Genomic DNA, 15,621 nt, shown 5'->3' with positions numbered 1-15,621 from the left:
CACCTTGCTACAGCCTCCTTTCAGATAGCTGTAGAGAGCAATAAGGTCTCCCTTCAGCCTCCTTTTCTCCAGGCTAAACAAACCCAGGTCCCTCAGCCACTCCTCATAAGACTTGTGCTCTAGACCCTTCACCAACTCCGTTTCCCTTCTTTGGACATGCTCCAGCACCTCAATGTCCTTCTTGTAGTGAGGGGCCCAAAAATGAACACAGTATTCGAGGTGCAGCCTCACCAGTGCCGAGTTCAGGGGCACTATCACCTCCCTGGTCCTGCTGGCCGCACTATTCCTGATACAAGCCAGGATGCCATTGGCCCTCTTGGCCACCTGAGCACACTGCTGGCTCATGTTCAGGCGGCTGTCAACCAACACCCCCAGGTCCTTTTCCGCCAGGCAGCTCTCCAGCCACTCTTCCCCAAGCCTGTAGCGTTGCATGGGGTTGTTGTGACCCAAGTGCAGGACCCGGCACTTAGCCTTCTTGAATCTCATGCAGTTGGCCCCGGCCCATCGGTCCAGCCTGTCCAGATCCCTCTGTAGGGCCTTCCTACTCTCCAGCAGATCAACACTCCCACCCAACTTGGTGTCGTCTGCAAACTTACTGAGGGTGCACTCAAAATCCCCTCGTCCAGATCATTGATAAAGATATTAAACAGGACCAGCCCCACTACTGAGCCCTGGGGAACACCACTTGTGACTGGTTGCCAACTGGATTTGACTCCATTCACTACCACTCTCTGGGCTCGGCCGTCCAGCCAGTTTTTTACCCAGCAGAGAGTGCACTTATCCAAGCCATGAGCAGCCAGCTTCTCCAGGAGAATGCTGTGGGAGACCATGTCAAAGGCCTTACTAAAGTTCAGGTAGACAACATCCACGGCCTTTCCCTCATCCACTAAGCGGGTCACTGTAGTTCCCCGGATCCTCCTTCTGACCCTTCTTGTAGAGGGGAGTCACATTAGCTAACTTCCAGTCAGCTGGGACCTCCCGGTTGACCAGGACTGCTGGTAAATGATGGAAAGTGGCTTGGCTTGCTCCTCCACCATCTCCCTCAGAGATGGGAGGGGGAGGGGGGAGGGGGGGAGAGAGGGGGGAGGGGGAGAGAGGGAAGAGGAAGAGAGGGGGGGGGAGGGGGGAAGGGAAGAGGAAGGGAGAGCGAGACACACCACTGGAATTGCATCCTACCTTCCCTGGTACACGCCCAACAGGCAGACAGGACTTATGAAACGGAGGGTTCCCTATCCTCTCTCTGCCTGGTTGAACACAGTGACTTAAGGGATGGGGGGCAATGGCAACAAGTTCCTGCCTGGCGCAGAAGGCATGTCTCCTCTGTGAATGCCCCACCTTCCCAGGTACCCTTGCATAATAGGTACAAGGCTCTGGGAGTGGAACCTAACAGTGATGAGGACGATGATTCATCTAGCTTGGAGGTGTTGCCGAGGTTAAGTCAGCCTATGCCCTGCGTCAAAACTGCTTCCATAAAGTAAAAAAGACAGGTCATTGTGAGGAGAAGACTCCCTTCTGAAGGGAACAGAAGGCCCAATATGCAGACCGGACCCACTTCTTAGGGAAGTCTGCTGCCTCCCTGGGGCCCAGGTTAAAGATGAGAAGACAAAAATTTCTACCCTGGTATGGCCCTCAGATTACTACCCATTATTAATTTTTCAGGTAAGCAGCAATGAAGTTGCAACAAGGAGTCTGAGGGCAATCAAAAGAGAGAATTCAGGGCCTTGGGACAACTGATTAAGGGATCAGGAGCACAAGTAGTGTTCTCCTCTATCCTTCCAGTTACAGGAAATGATGAGGGAAGAAACAGGAACAGCCAGCATATCAATACCTGGCTCCGAGCCTGGTGTCACTGGCAGAATTTTGGATTTTTTTGATCATGGATCGGTCCACATGACACCAGGCCTGCTGGCAACAGATGGGGTATGCCTGTCTCAAAGGGGGAAAAGGATCTTTGCACAGGAGTTAGCAGGGCTCATTGAAAGAGCTTTAAACTAGATTGGAAGGGGGAAAGGGATAAAACCAGGCTCACTAGAGATAAGCCTGGGGGTGACACGTCAATGTTTGAGGGATGGTGTGCTAGCAAGGTCCTTCGGTCTGCCATCTCAGTGGAGGAAGGCGATGGAGATCCATGCGGCAGCAAAGACACAAGGGTTATCGATGTGTTAGAAACCACGGAAGTGCCTGAGAACAGTCACGTAGGAATTAGGGCTTCTCCCCCAAAAAAGGTGGTGGGATCAATAGCCCAACTGAAGTGCATCTACACCAGTGCACACAGCATGGGCAACAAACAGGAGGGGCTGGAAGCCATTGTGCAGCAGGGAAACTATGACATGGTTGACATCACAGAAACATGATGGGATGACTCGCACAACTGGAGTGCTACAATAGATGGCTATAAACCCTTCAGAAGGGAAAGGCAAGGAAGGAGAGGCGGTGGGGTAGCCCTGTATGTCAGGGACTGTTTTGACTGTCTAGAGCTTGATGATGGTGAGGATAGGGTTGAGTGCTTATGGGTAAGAATCAGGGGAAAGGCCAACAAGGCAGATATCCTGGTGGGAGTCTGTTATGGACCACCCAACCAGGATGAAGAGGAGGATGAAGTATTCTACAAGCAGTTGGCTGAAGTCTCACAGTCTCTAGCCCTTGTTCTTGTGGGGGACTTCAACTTACCAGATGCCTGCTGGAAATACAATACAGCGGAGAGGAAACAGTCTAGGAGGTTCCTGGAGTGTGTGTGGAAGATAACTTCCTGACACAGCTTAGTGAGGGAGCCAACTAGGGAAGGCGCCCCACTGGACCTCTTGTTTGCGAACAGAGAAGGCCTGGTGGGTGATGTGATGGTTGGAGGCTGTCTTGGGCACAGTGATCATGAAATGATAGAGTTCTCGATTCTTGGAGAAGTAAGGAGAGGGGTCAACAAAACCACTACCCCGGACTTTAGAAAGGCAGACTTTGGACTGTTTAGGAGTCTGGTTAATAGAGTCCCTTGGGAGGAAGTCCTGAAGGGCAAAGGAGTCCAGGAAGGCTGGACATTCTTCAAGAAGGAAGTCTTAAAGGCGCAGGAGCAGGCCATCCCCATGTGCCAAAAGACGAGCCAGTGAGGAAGAAGACTGGCCTGGCTGAACAGAGAGCTTTGGCTGGAACTCAGGATAAAAAGGAGAGTTTATGACCTTTGGAAGAAGGGGCAGGCAACTCAGGAGGACTACAAGGATGTCGTGAGGTTATGCAGGGAGAGGATTAGAAGGGCCAAAGCCCAACTAGAACTTAATCAGGCTACTGCTGTAAAAGACAATAAAAAACATTTCTACAAATACATTCACAAGAAAAGGAGGGCTAAGGAGAATCTCCATCCTTTATTGGATGTGGGGGGAGACATAGTGACAAAGGATGAGGAAAAGGCTTGGGTACTTAATGCCTTCTTTGCCTCAGTTTTTAATAGTCAGACCACTTCTTCTCGGGGTACCCAGCCCCCTGAGCTGGAAGACAGGGACGGGGAGCAGAATGAAGCCCCTGTAATCCAAGGGGAAATGGTTAGCGACCTGCTACACCACTTAGACACACACAAGTCTGTGGGGCTGGATGGGGTCCACCCAAGGGTACTGAGGGAGCTGGTGGAAGTGCTCACCAAGCCATTTTCCATCATAACCAGGGAGGTCCCAGTTGACTGGAGGTTAGCAAATGTGACGCCCATCTACAAGAAGGGCTGGAAGTAGGATCCGGGGAACTACAGGCCTGTCAGCCTGACCTCGGTGCCGGGGAAGGTCATGGAGCAGATCATCCTGAGTGCCATCAAGCGGCACGTACGGGACACCCAGGGGATCAGGCCCAGTCAGCAGGGGTTTATGAAAGGCAGGTCCTGCTTGACTAACCTGATCTCCTTCTATGACAAGGTGACCCGCTTAGTGGATGAGGGGAAGGCTGTGGATGTTGTCTACCTGGACTTTAGTAAAGCCTTTGACACCGTTTCCCACAGCATTCTCCTGGAGAAGCTGGCTGCTCACAGCTTGGACGGGCATAGTCTTTGCTGGGTAAAAAACTGGCTGGATGGCAGGGCCCAAAGAGCTGTGGTGAATGGAGTCAAATCCAGTTGGCGGCCGGTCACAAGTGGTGTTCCCCAGGGCTCAGTAGTGGGGCCAGTTCTGTTTAATATCTTTATCAATGATCTGGACGAGGGGATTTTGAGTGCACCCTCAGGAAGTTTGCAGACGACACCAAGTTGGGTGGGAGTGTTGATCTGCTGGAGGGTAGGAAGGCCCTACAGAGGGACCTGGACAGGCTGGATCGTTGGGTCGGGGCCAACTGCATGAGATTCAAGAAGGCTAAGTGCCGGGTCCTGCACTTGGGTCACAACAACCCCATGCAACGCTACAGGCTGGGGGAAGAGTGGCTGGAGAGCTGCCTGGCAGAAAAGGACCTGGGGGTGTTGGTTGACAGCTGGCTGAATATGAGCCAGCAGTGTGCTCAGGTGGCCAAGAGGGCCAATGGCATCCTGGCTTGTATCAGGAATAGTGCGGCCAGCAGGACCAGGGAGGTGATAGTGCCCCTGAACTCGGCACTGGTGAGGCTGCACCTCGAATACTGTGTTCATTTTTGGGCCCCTCACTACAAGAAGGACATTGAGGTGCTGGAATGAGTCCAAAGAAGGGCAACGAAGCTGGTGAAAGGTCTAGAGCACATGTCTTATGAGGAGTGGCTGAGGGAACTGGGGTTGTTTAGTCTGGAGAAGAGGAGGCTGAGGGGAGACCTTATGGCTCTCTACAACTACCTGAAAGAGGTTGTAGTGAGGTGGGGGTCAGTGTCTATTCCCAAGTAACGAGTGATAGGACGAGAGGAAACCGCCTCTAGTTGTGCCAGGGGAGGTTTAGGTTGGATATTAGGAAAAATTTCTTCACCAAAAGGGTTGTCAAGCATTGGAACAGGCTGCCCAGAGAAGTGGTTGAGTCCCCATCCCTGGAGGTATTTAAAAGGCATGTAGATGTGGTGCTTAGGGAGATGGTCTAGTGATGGACTTGGCAGTGTTATGTTAACGGTTGTTCTCGATGATCTTAAGGGTCTTTTCCAGTCTAAATGATTCTATGATTCTGAAGTAAAAGCAAATTTCTCTTTATCGTCTTCCTGCAAGGGGACCATAAAGACCATATCTTTCACATCTAGCACCTCCATCCATGGGTGTGCAGCTGGTTTTAGCATGGTAGTTAAAGTTGCAATACTGGGTACTGCAGCCATTAGCGGAGCTGTGTTGGTATTTAGGCGCTGATAATCTATTGTCAGGTGTCATCTGTCATCCAGTTTTTGGACTGGCCAGACAGGTGAATTATATGGGGAGTGGATTTTGGAAATAATGTGCTGTTTTTCCAAGTCTGCTATTACATCAGAAATTCTTTTTCATGCCGCTGCTTAAATTTGTTACTGCAGTACATTGGTAATTTTTGAATCGTGGAGGGCAGGGGCTGTGTGGAGTATACGCACTGTAGCCTCCCAATTTCTACCAGGGTTGGGGTCGATACTTGAACTGAAGGACCACACACTGCCATCTGGAAAGTGCCAGTTTCATCTGGTCAAAACATCGAAACCCGAAATATTTTCATTGTGCTTTTTAACTGCAAAGTGAGTAGACGACATGTGCTTCTTGCCCGGGAGCCATAAATTAACCTTTGCAGTTTGGCAAATAACACTTACTCTTCTCTTTGATGTCCGGGTTGCATACCCAGCTTTTTGGCATCCTGTTGTGTTAGTATTGAAATTTGTGCTCCTGTATCTATTAGGAATTTCACCAGTTGTCATCGAGGGCCAACTGGAATCAAAAATGTAAGTGCCTCCTTCTTTTAGTGGCTTTAATATTGCATAGTGTACCATGGCGGGTATCACTGGATTTTCCCCATGTGTGCATAGCTTGTATGCAGGCAACTTTCATGACAGCAGTGGAGAGCTCACTTAGGGAACAGATAGGAATTATGGAAGGTTCACCTCATTCCAAGGCATCTATTCCCCCAGCCCAATAAGCTACCCTACGGGTGACAGAATGGGCTTAATTCTCTGGTGTAGGTCCTAGGTTTAAGAAAACTCCCGGACCCCAATAACCATTTGTTTCATCTCCACTCAATGTTATTTGGTTGCCGCCGCTCAGGCAGACATGCCACAAATATTCAGTGTCAGTTTCACCTGGCTTTCTGCCATATTTCTCTTGTAAGTTTGCCAATTGCAAAGCATCCCAGGGAATGGTTCACACAGTATATCGTGGAGTACCACCCCAAGGTCCTTCAGAGTATTCTGCTTTAATGATGGGTCTAGCCTCATATTCAAAGGAATCTGAGGGGAACAGGGGGTCATCATTTCCCTCATCATGGCCATCAGAATATCACCCCAAATATCACCATCCCAATCCTCTGGGGACTCTCTTAGTTTCCTAATTTGCATGGGGTTAGGGGGATGTGGGGCCCACGTGAGTATCATCTCGATTTTTTTCTTCTGACTTTTGTTTTTTCTCCTTTTCTTCCTGTAACTGCTTCTGTAGCTGTTTGATTTGCAGGGACAGTAATAACTCAGCTGCCTTCCTGCCTTCTGTTTCCTCTCTCAGATCTTGTCTCTCTCGATTATGGTCTTTCCTATACCGACAGACGGCTTCTAGACAGGTGTCTAACATCTTCCAAATAATTCCTTTTCCTTTACCATCTTTAGCATTCCTTCTTGCTAATTTTAATTGTTTTTCGATAGCACTCCGGTCATGCCAGTGGTCAGCGAGCCTATTTTTCTGAGAATTTGGGACTTGGACTTATTCCATGCTTCCGTAAGTAATCAGTGATACTACTTGCCATGCTGCCGACTATGCCAATGAATTGGTTTATAGTCACTTCACTGCAATTCTATGTACTCATAACTAATCTCTCACTAGTTAAGGCAGTCCTGTAATTTATTTTATAAAGAGTACCATGAATAAGGAAAAAAAGGCATTCTTACCTTGAAGAGGACTATTGTGGTCTGTCAAAAAAAAAAAAGGCATATATGATTTATTCCATGAAAAATATAGGATGTTTTATTTGTTGCTATATAAAGACATGGTGATAAGTTCAGTTCTTGAACTTATCAAAATTGAACTATTATATACCACCTTTGTTCTTGAGTATGCGTTGCAAAAGTATTGGTTTTTCTTCTTTTGAATTTTATTTTACTTATTTTTTTTAATGAGTGTTGCAAAGCCTTTCATGGTTTGATTCTGAAGTGGCAGTACCCATTCCTTGCATATAAAAATAACAGATATGAAATATGAAGGTGCCTTTAAGTTGTTCTCTGATCAAAGTTCTGTACATGGATTAAGTGCATTAAGAGGAAAGATTCATTTTTAGGAAAGTTAATGTGTTTAGCATGAACTAACTCTGATCTAAGGCTTGTGAATTACAAACTGAGTAAACTACTTTTATAGAACTCAGTTCTTTTGGGTCTTCTGTGTCTGTGAAAAATATAAAGAATAGCTAGAAACTAGAGACAACTTGTCACACTTCAATAGTGGGGAATGCCTATTATTTTTATTAAGGTTACAAATTCTACTTTTATATTGTAAGTTATTTTTTGCAAGCAATGATTAAAAAAGCTAACCAGAAAATCCCTGTATAGCTTACTTACAAAAAAATAAATAAATTGTAAAAATTGTAAAAATTATGTGAAAAGCATTAACACTAAGTCCTGTTTATACTTTTCTTGTTTCAGCAAAGAATGCTTATTAACTAACATTTGTCAGTGGGAGAGTGGCATACTGGCTTGCTTTCTTCTGCCCTGGTTGCCTGTTGGTATTGATTTATGAAGCCCTAAATAGCTCAAGACCTTTCTGTCTAAGAGAGCTTCTATAACTTTATAATGTGTTATCACAGCTGTGATCAGATGCAGTGCTTATATTAGAGACCTCTCATTTTAAAGGAAGAGCTGTGTGATAGAGCATTCTCTATGTGGGGCCAGATTTGGAAACTGCTCCCCGTATTTGTTCTGAAACAAATATGGTGCATGGCTGGCTTTTAGGACACACTGTACGAGATATCTATGAATGCTTCTAGGAAGGGAAGGAGGAAACAAGGGATGTTTGATTATGATGATTTGTTGGATTTCTTTTTGCACTGAGGTTTGTTGGCAGGTTTTACTACTAATGTGATCGCATTTGTTTTGGTAATTTGATCATTTTTGTAATTTATTTAAAAAATCACTAGATAGATGCTCCCTTAAAACACATTTATAAATTTAAAAAATAATGGTGAGTCTATATTGCTAAACACTGTTGAAATGAATCTATTTTTTTTTTCTAGTAGAAGATTTCAAACATCTGTGGGAAATGTTTTAGAAGATTTGATGATGTAATATCGTAATTGTTATTGTCTTTGTTCTCTATTTGGCTCATATTTTTGTGTCTTTGAAATAAAGACACATGTTGACAGCTCTTTCTATCTTGATAGATAGAAGGTTCTTTGAGAGATGTGAATGATTAAAGACAACATAGTCAGTATTCTCAAAAGGCTGTGGCTAGCTTTATGAATTATTTCTTTGTTTGATTACATTGTTGCCTGTTGGAAACTTGTGGTTCTATCTATCTCCACTGTTATTTTAACTGCATTTTAATTGTCCCAAGCAAGACATTACAGTAAAAATAAGAGCTGGGTAGGCTAACATCATTCTGTCTAACATCTTTATTCCATAAGAACTTCAAATTGCCTACAGTGCAAGATACTGCTCTTTAATGGTCAAGTTTAAATATTAGCACTGTGTAGTGTAGGAGCATGTGTGAGGCAAAAAATGAAAGACTACAAAAAAATCTTTTATTTTTGCTTTTTCTCTTATGTCCTACTCTAGGTACAAGTGCCATCTTCTGGTAGCTATTGTTTAAGAAGTAGATTAGGTAGTCACATTTAATATTACAAAAAGGAAACAGTTTGCAAACTGGGAAAAGTCTTTCAGGAAAACATGCCAATTCATTTGTCTGCCAGTAGGTTTTGGATATCTGACTACATATAGAGCTCTTTAATTGTGTCTTGGGAGCCATTATGACCAATTGCACTCTTAACTCTGTTGGGGAATTTTTATTGTACCCCTTGAGGTGAATTAAACATGTCTTTGTGCTTAAATATAAAGAGATTTAATGAACAATGCATTGGACAGAGTATTACTGCTATAAGTGGTTCTACAAGGAGTCTGCAAAGATGTGGCATGAGCTGATTCCTTATACATACTTACACCTGCACCAATCACGTGAGTGTTGGCATCAAGCACCTTAGCCCGGTATTTGGTTCACTTTTACCGAAAGTGGCCCCTGAGCACTCAATTCCATGATTGTTACAAGACAATACTGCAGCATTTTTTACCTCATCAGCAAACTTCACTCCCTTACATGGACTCCTTCTGTCTCTGGCATTCCTGCTTCCAGCCAGTTTACCCGGTTCTGCAGTTGGGCCTTCTTGCCCTCTGTGCCAGATCATTCCTTGGTCACAAATTACCACTGCTCAGCAGTTACAATTTGAATTTCCTCTTCAACTCACTCTAATGCTATGCTTTTATACTGCAGGGGAAAGCGCTGATGTTTTTGGATAAGAGCTTGATATACCTGTTTGTACTGAGTCTCACTGGGATGGAGTTAATTTTCTTCATAGTAGCCCCTATGGTGCTGTTTTGGATTTGTGGCCAAAACAGTGTTGATAACTTAGCAATGTTTTGGCTATTGCTGAACAGTGCTTGCACAGCATCAAGGCCTTCTCTGTTTCTCACTCTGCCCCCTCCAGCGAGTAGGCTGGGGGTGTACAAGAAGCTGGGAGGGGACACAGCCAGGACAGCTGACCCCAACTGACCAAAGGGATATTCCAGACCATATGACGTCATGCTCAGCAATAAAATCTCAAGGAAAGGAGGAGGAAGCAGGGATGTTCGTGTTATGGTGGTTGTTTCCCAAGTAACCATTATGCATGCCAAGGCCCTGCTTTCCAGGAAGTGGCTAAACATCTGCCTGCCAATGTGAAGCAGTGAATGGATTCCTCTTTTTGCTTTGCTTATGCATGCGACTTTTACTTCACCTATTAAAAGGTCTTGATCCATGAGTCTTCTCACCTTCTTTCTATTTTTTCTTCATCCCGTGAGAGAGAGGAGTGAACAAGTGGCTGTGTGATTGCTTGGCTGCTGGCTGGCATCAACTCACCACACTGTTCTAACAAAAAAGCAGTTCAGATGTGTTGGATTTACTTAGATTTGAACATAATTGTAATATTTTTACCTGACCCTCAGAAGTATTGGATCACCTTGTTGAAATTCATCATAGTCAAATTCACAAAGATTTCCTACATGTTCACTTATTAGCCACAGCATTTTTCTTCAGCTTGGCAGAATATGTTAATTTAACTCACTTATAATGAGACATGTGTAAGACCTTGTCACTCAAAGTATAGGTCTACAGAGGATTCTTCCTTCAGAGAAAGTTGCAAAGGAAAATTCCCTTTGTGACTGATAATAGTGATTCTTTTTATCAGTAATATATTGGAAAGGGGTTAAAATGTGGTATTCAAGATATCCCAATACATTAGAATACAAATTAAATGTATCAAAAATGTATGTTTCAGGACCAATATGTCTTAAAACTGAAAGCATTATAGAGTGAAAGAATCCTAAATAATGAGATTTCATAGAAAATTCTTGCTCCTACATGTCCCACATCATGACTTTTCTTTCCCACTAATTCATCCACACATTTGGTTAAGTAGCTAAAAATGTATTCTGAATATTTTTATAGCAATGTTTTTCTGTTTAAAAAAGACACTGCTAGACACCACCATCTGATGTATAGGCCTACAGAATATGCATGTGATGTCTGTGAGTTGCTGTCTTTTATATCCTCTTATATTATTAGAGATTTGCAGCCCTTAGTGGTGCCTCCTCCTCCACCTAAAGCAAACCAAGTCTAAGTTCACCCAAAGTGTCTTAATCATTTTCCTGCTACTCACTGATAAGAGCAGTGCTCTGTACAGTTAAAAGCTATTAAATGTGTCTAGATGATGTTTAAAATCATCTGCTGAGCACTTGGCTAAAATCCAAAATTGTTACCATAATACCTTCTGAAATGAAACAGAAAACATAATGTATTACAACTGATAAATGCATTATTTGTGCTGTAGATTTATTTTATTCTGGAAAAATATTTAAATATTTTATTTATCTTTTACACTGCACAGATTACAAATTTTTTTTTTAAACAAACTCACAATTGACTTTTTAAAATTGAGAAAAAAGATTTCAATCTTCTTGTCATTAATAACCAAAATATCTTTAGTGGAATAGAGATATTTTTTTTTTACATTTCCTACCAAAAAAATGTCATTTTCAACTAATTTTTTTCAAGCTTTAATTATCTAATTTCAAATACATAAGACACACAAAAGCATAAGAGCAAGTATACCAAGTCTTCCCTCTCCAGCTGAATGCCTTATTTGCTGTGCTAGAGTTATGGCCTGTTCTCTTTTGGACTCATGACTACTGGTTTCTGAATGCACAATAGCCCCGATTCAGTAGGAAGTACCTAAAACAATTTTAGTCAGAATACCTCTAAGTCAGATTGTTCAGATGGAAAAATTGTATGATCTCTGGAAGCAAGGTCAAGCTTTGCAGGAACATTACAGAGATGTGGTTTGTACATGCAAGGAGAAGACATGAAAGGCCAAAGCTCAATTTGAGTTGAAACTGGCCACTGTTGTGTCAGACAACAAGAAAGGCTTTTTAAAATATGTTAATAGCAAGAGGAGGTCAAAGGAAAATATTGGACCAATACTTGATGAAGATGGTCACCTGACAAATAGGGATGAAGAAAAAGCGGAGGCATTCAACAGAAGGTTGCTTCCATGTATATGTTGCATCTTCAGTACAGATAAAGTAACTTTTCTGGGTCCTGAATGGAAGTACAAATTGTTTGTAGATAACTCCTGGTCTGGCTTCCATTTGAGAGATGGTGATCGAAATTACTTCCTGAGAATTCTGTTCCTAACTCCTGCTAAATTGGGACCTATGATGAATATAGGTGGTCTGAAACTTCCCAAAACTTATTTTTAATGGACATTCTCTCCCAGAAGACAGCAAAAATGAGATTTATTTTAACCACAGTTCTTGCTTTCTGCCTAATTACCTTTATAATAGTTAATAACTATTGATGCTCCTGTTTTGGAATACAAGCATTTCAGGACAAAGTTTATTTGCTCAGAGAATTATTGCTCTATTAATAAAAAATATTATGAACATGTTAGTGAGGCAGGCCTGCACTCAATCCCCTCATCCCCCAGCCTCTACAGATACCGGGGATTACCCCGACCCAGGTGCAGGACCTTGCACTTGTCCTTGTTGAACCTCATGAGGTTCACACAGGCCCACCTCTCCAACCTGTCCAGGTCCACCTCTCCAGCCTGTCCAGGTCCCTCTGGATGGCATCCCATCCCTCAGGCGTGTCAACTGCACTCAGCTTGGTGTCATCTGCAAACTTGCTGAGGGTGCACTCGATCCCGCTGTCTATGTCATTGATGAAGATATTGAACAGCACTGGCCCCAGAACGGACCCCTGAGGGACACCACTCGTCACTGATCTCCATCTGGATATCGAGCCATTGACCACTACCCTCTGGATGCGACCATCCAGACAATTCCTCATCCACCGAACAGTCCGCCCATCAAATCCATATCCTTCCAATTTAGAGAGGAGGATATTGTGGGGGACCGTGTCAAAGGCCTTACAGAAGTCCAGATAGATGACATCCGTAGCTCTTCCCTCGTCCACTGATGCGGTCACTCCATCACAGAAGGCCACTAGGTTGGTCAGGCAGGACTTGCCCTTGGTGAAGCCGTGCTGGCTGTCCTGAATCACCTCCCTGTCCTCCGTGTGCCTTAGCATAGCTTCTAGGAGGATCTGTTCCATGATCTCCCCAGGCACAGAGGTGAGGCTGACAGGTCGGTAGTTCCCAGGGTCCTCCTTTTTACCCTTTTTAAAAATGGCTGCAATACTTCCCTTTTTCCAGTCCTCAGGGACTTCACCTGACTGCCATGACTTTTCAAATATCATGGAGAGTGGCTTGGCAACTACATCAGCCAATTCCCTCAGGACTCTGGGATGCATCTCATCGGGACCCATAGACTTATGCATGTTCAGGTTCCTCAGGTGGTCTCGAAGCTGATCTTCTCTTACAGTGGGAGGACCTCTGCCCTCCTGATCCCCCTCAAATGGCCCATTGACTCGGGAGGTGTGAGGAGAGAGATTGCCAGTGAAGACAGAGGCAAAAAAGTTGTTGAGTGCCTCAGCCTTCTCCTCGTCTGTTGTTACCAGCTCACCACTTCTGCTCATCAGAGGGGGTACGCTTTCTTTGACCTTCCTTTTCTGGTTGACGTACCTGTAGAAGCCCTTCTTATTATTCTTTGCGTCCCTCGCCAGGTTCAGCTCCAGCCGAGCCTTGGCCTTCCTGATCCCATCCTTACACAACCGGGCAGTGTCCCTGTACTCTTCCCAGGATACCAGTCCCTTCTTCCACTGCCTGTGCAATCTCTTCTTGCCCTTTAGTTTGACCCACAGGTCATGGCTCAGCCATGCCGGCCTCTTCCCTTCCTTGCCCGATTTCCTGCACCTGGGGATCGAGAGCTCTTGTGCTCTATGGAAAGCGTCCTTAAAGACCTGCCAGCTCTGTTCTGCTCCCTTGTCCCTGAGGGCCATTTCCCAGGGAGTCCTGTTGATTAACTCCTTGAAGAGCTGGAAGTTTGCTTTCCTAAAATTCAGGGTCCTGACTATACTCTTCACCCGACCCTTACCTCTCCGGACTGTGAGCTCTACCAGTGCGTGATCACTGCAGACGAGGCTGCCTCCAATCCTGACATCACCAATGAGCTCACTTGCATTGGTGACCACCAGGTCCAGCACTGCGTCCCCTCTGGTAGGGCTATCTATTACCTGGCTTAGGAAATTGTCATCCATGCACTCCAGGAGTCTCCTAGATTGCCTGCTGCCTGCCATGCTACTTTCCCAGCAGATGTCAGGGTGGTTGAAATCCCCCATCAGGATGAGAGCCTGTGAGCGCGAAGCTTCCTGTAGCTGGAGTAAGGCGGCTTCGTCAATAGGCTCCCCTTGATCGGGCGGCCTGTAGCAGACCCCAACCACAAGGTTCCCTTTGTTGCCTCGGTCTCTAGTTCTTACCCATAAGAATGGGTAAGAGTCTTAGACTTTGGAACCATAGACCTAGTGATTCTAATTATTCTCCATTGTAGCCCTGCCCAGGGGGACGGATTTACAGATGGAAAGACAGAGGATAGAACAGGATGGCTATACTAAATAATGCCTCAATCCACACTGGCCTATTTCGAGGCCTTCCAAAGAAGTGAAACATTAATTTAGTAACTTTGCAACTTCAGAGGTTTGTCTTGGACTGTGGACAGGGAGTAACGCAAAACTCATGTATGTCTGCACATCTCCTCCCTGCAGTCCACCCAGCTGATAGCAGAGGAGATTGCCTCTGCTAGAATTTGGATTGAGTCTCCCACAGCATTGCAATTCCTTCTCTTCTCCGTGAAATTGCTCAAAATGAAAGGAGATAAGAATTCCAATGGAAAAAATTTGCAATTACCATTTCAGTTCTAATTGTCCCACAGTATCTCAGCTGGGAATGATGCTAATAACTGAGAACAGACCTGAGAAAGCACAAATACCCACAGAGGAATTCTTTATGTTCAAGATTTGCTACGTACTCTATTAGCAAAACCAATTAATAAGAAGTCTTTAACAGGCTCTGTTTCCCTCCTCTTCTTTCAAGATATAATCTGAATCTTGAATTTGTATATTTTTAGAATAGTTGTTCTTAGTATTTATCAACAGACTTTCTTTATGTATTATAAATGCATTTATTTGTAAAAAAGCAAATATTCAGATTGTAGTTGCATAAATATCAGCTGTTAACATATGCATTAGTTTGCAGTTCTTTGCAAAATGAGTCTAGGACTGGAGTGGGGGATGGGGAAGAGAGGCAGGAAGTTGCAGCTTCCTGGTTAATCCATCCATAGTAGGCTCTTACAGATTGCCTTACAAGGCCAAGTTGGATGGGGCTTTGAACAACCTGGTCTAGTGGAAGGTGTTCCTGACCATGGCAGGGGGATTGGAACTAGATGATCCAACCCTTCCAAGGACCCTTCCAACCCAAACCATTCTATGATTCTATGATTCTATGATTCTATGATTCTATGATTCTATGTATATGCATTTCATCACATAACAGCAGATTTTATATAGTGCTGCTCATTTGTATATCTCAAAAAGCATTACAAAAGAGATATTTAGCATGATATCCATTTCTATATCAAGAAACAGAGCTGAAGAATGGTTTCCCTATTTTTTTCCTTCAAGCCAGTGGCAAAACTTGGAAGAGAATCCAAATCCCCAATTTGGTCATTGTCTACCTAAGAAGAAAAAACATCGTTTTGCTCTTACTAGATTCACAAGAGTGAGAACTGGAGAGAGGAAATACAACATAATCCTAGGATTTGTTCATTTTTAATTCAGACTGGCTTGCTAGATGCTTAAAAAAAAGAGAGAATATTATAATTACAGTACCATGAAAGGAAACAATAAACATTAAAATATGAAGG

Source organism: Platalea leucorodia (assembly GCF_965183815.1).
Source record: "Platalea leucorodia genome assembly, chromosome: W".
NCBI lineage: Eukaryota > Metazoa > Chordata > Aves > Pelecaniformes > Threskiornithidae > Platalea > Platalea leucorodia.
Note: the sequence above shows the minus strand (reverse complement) of the source record.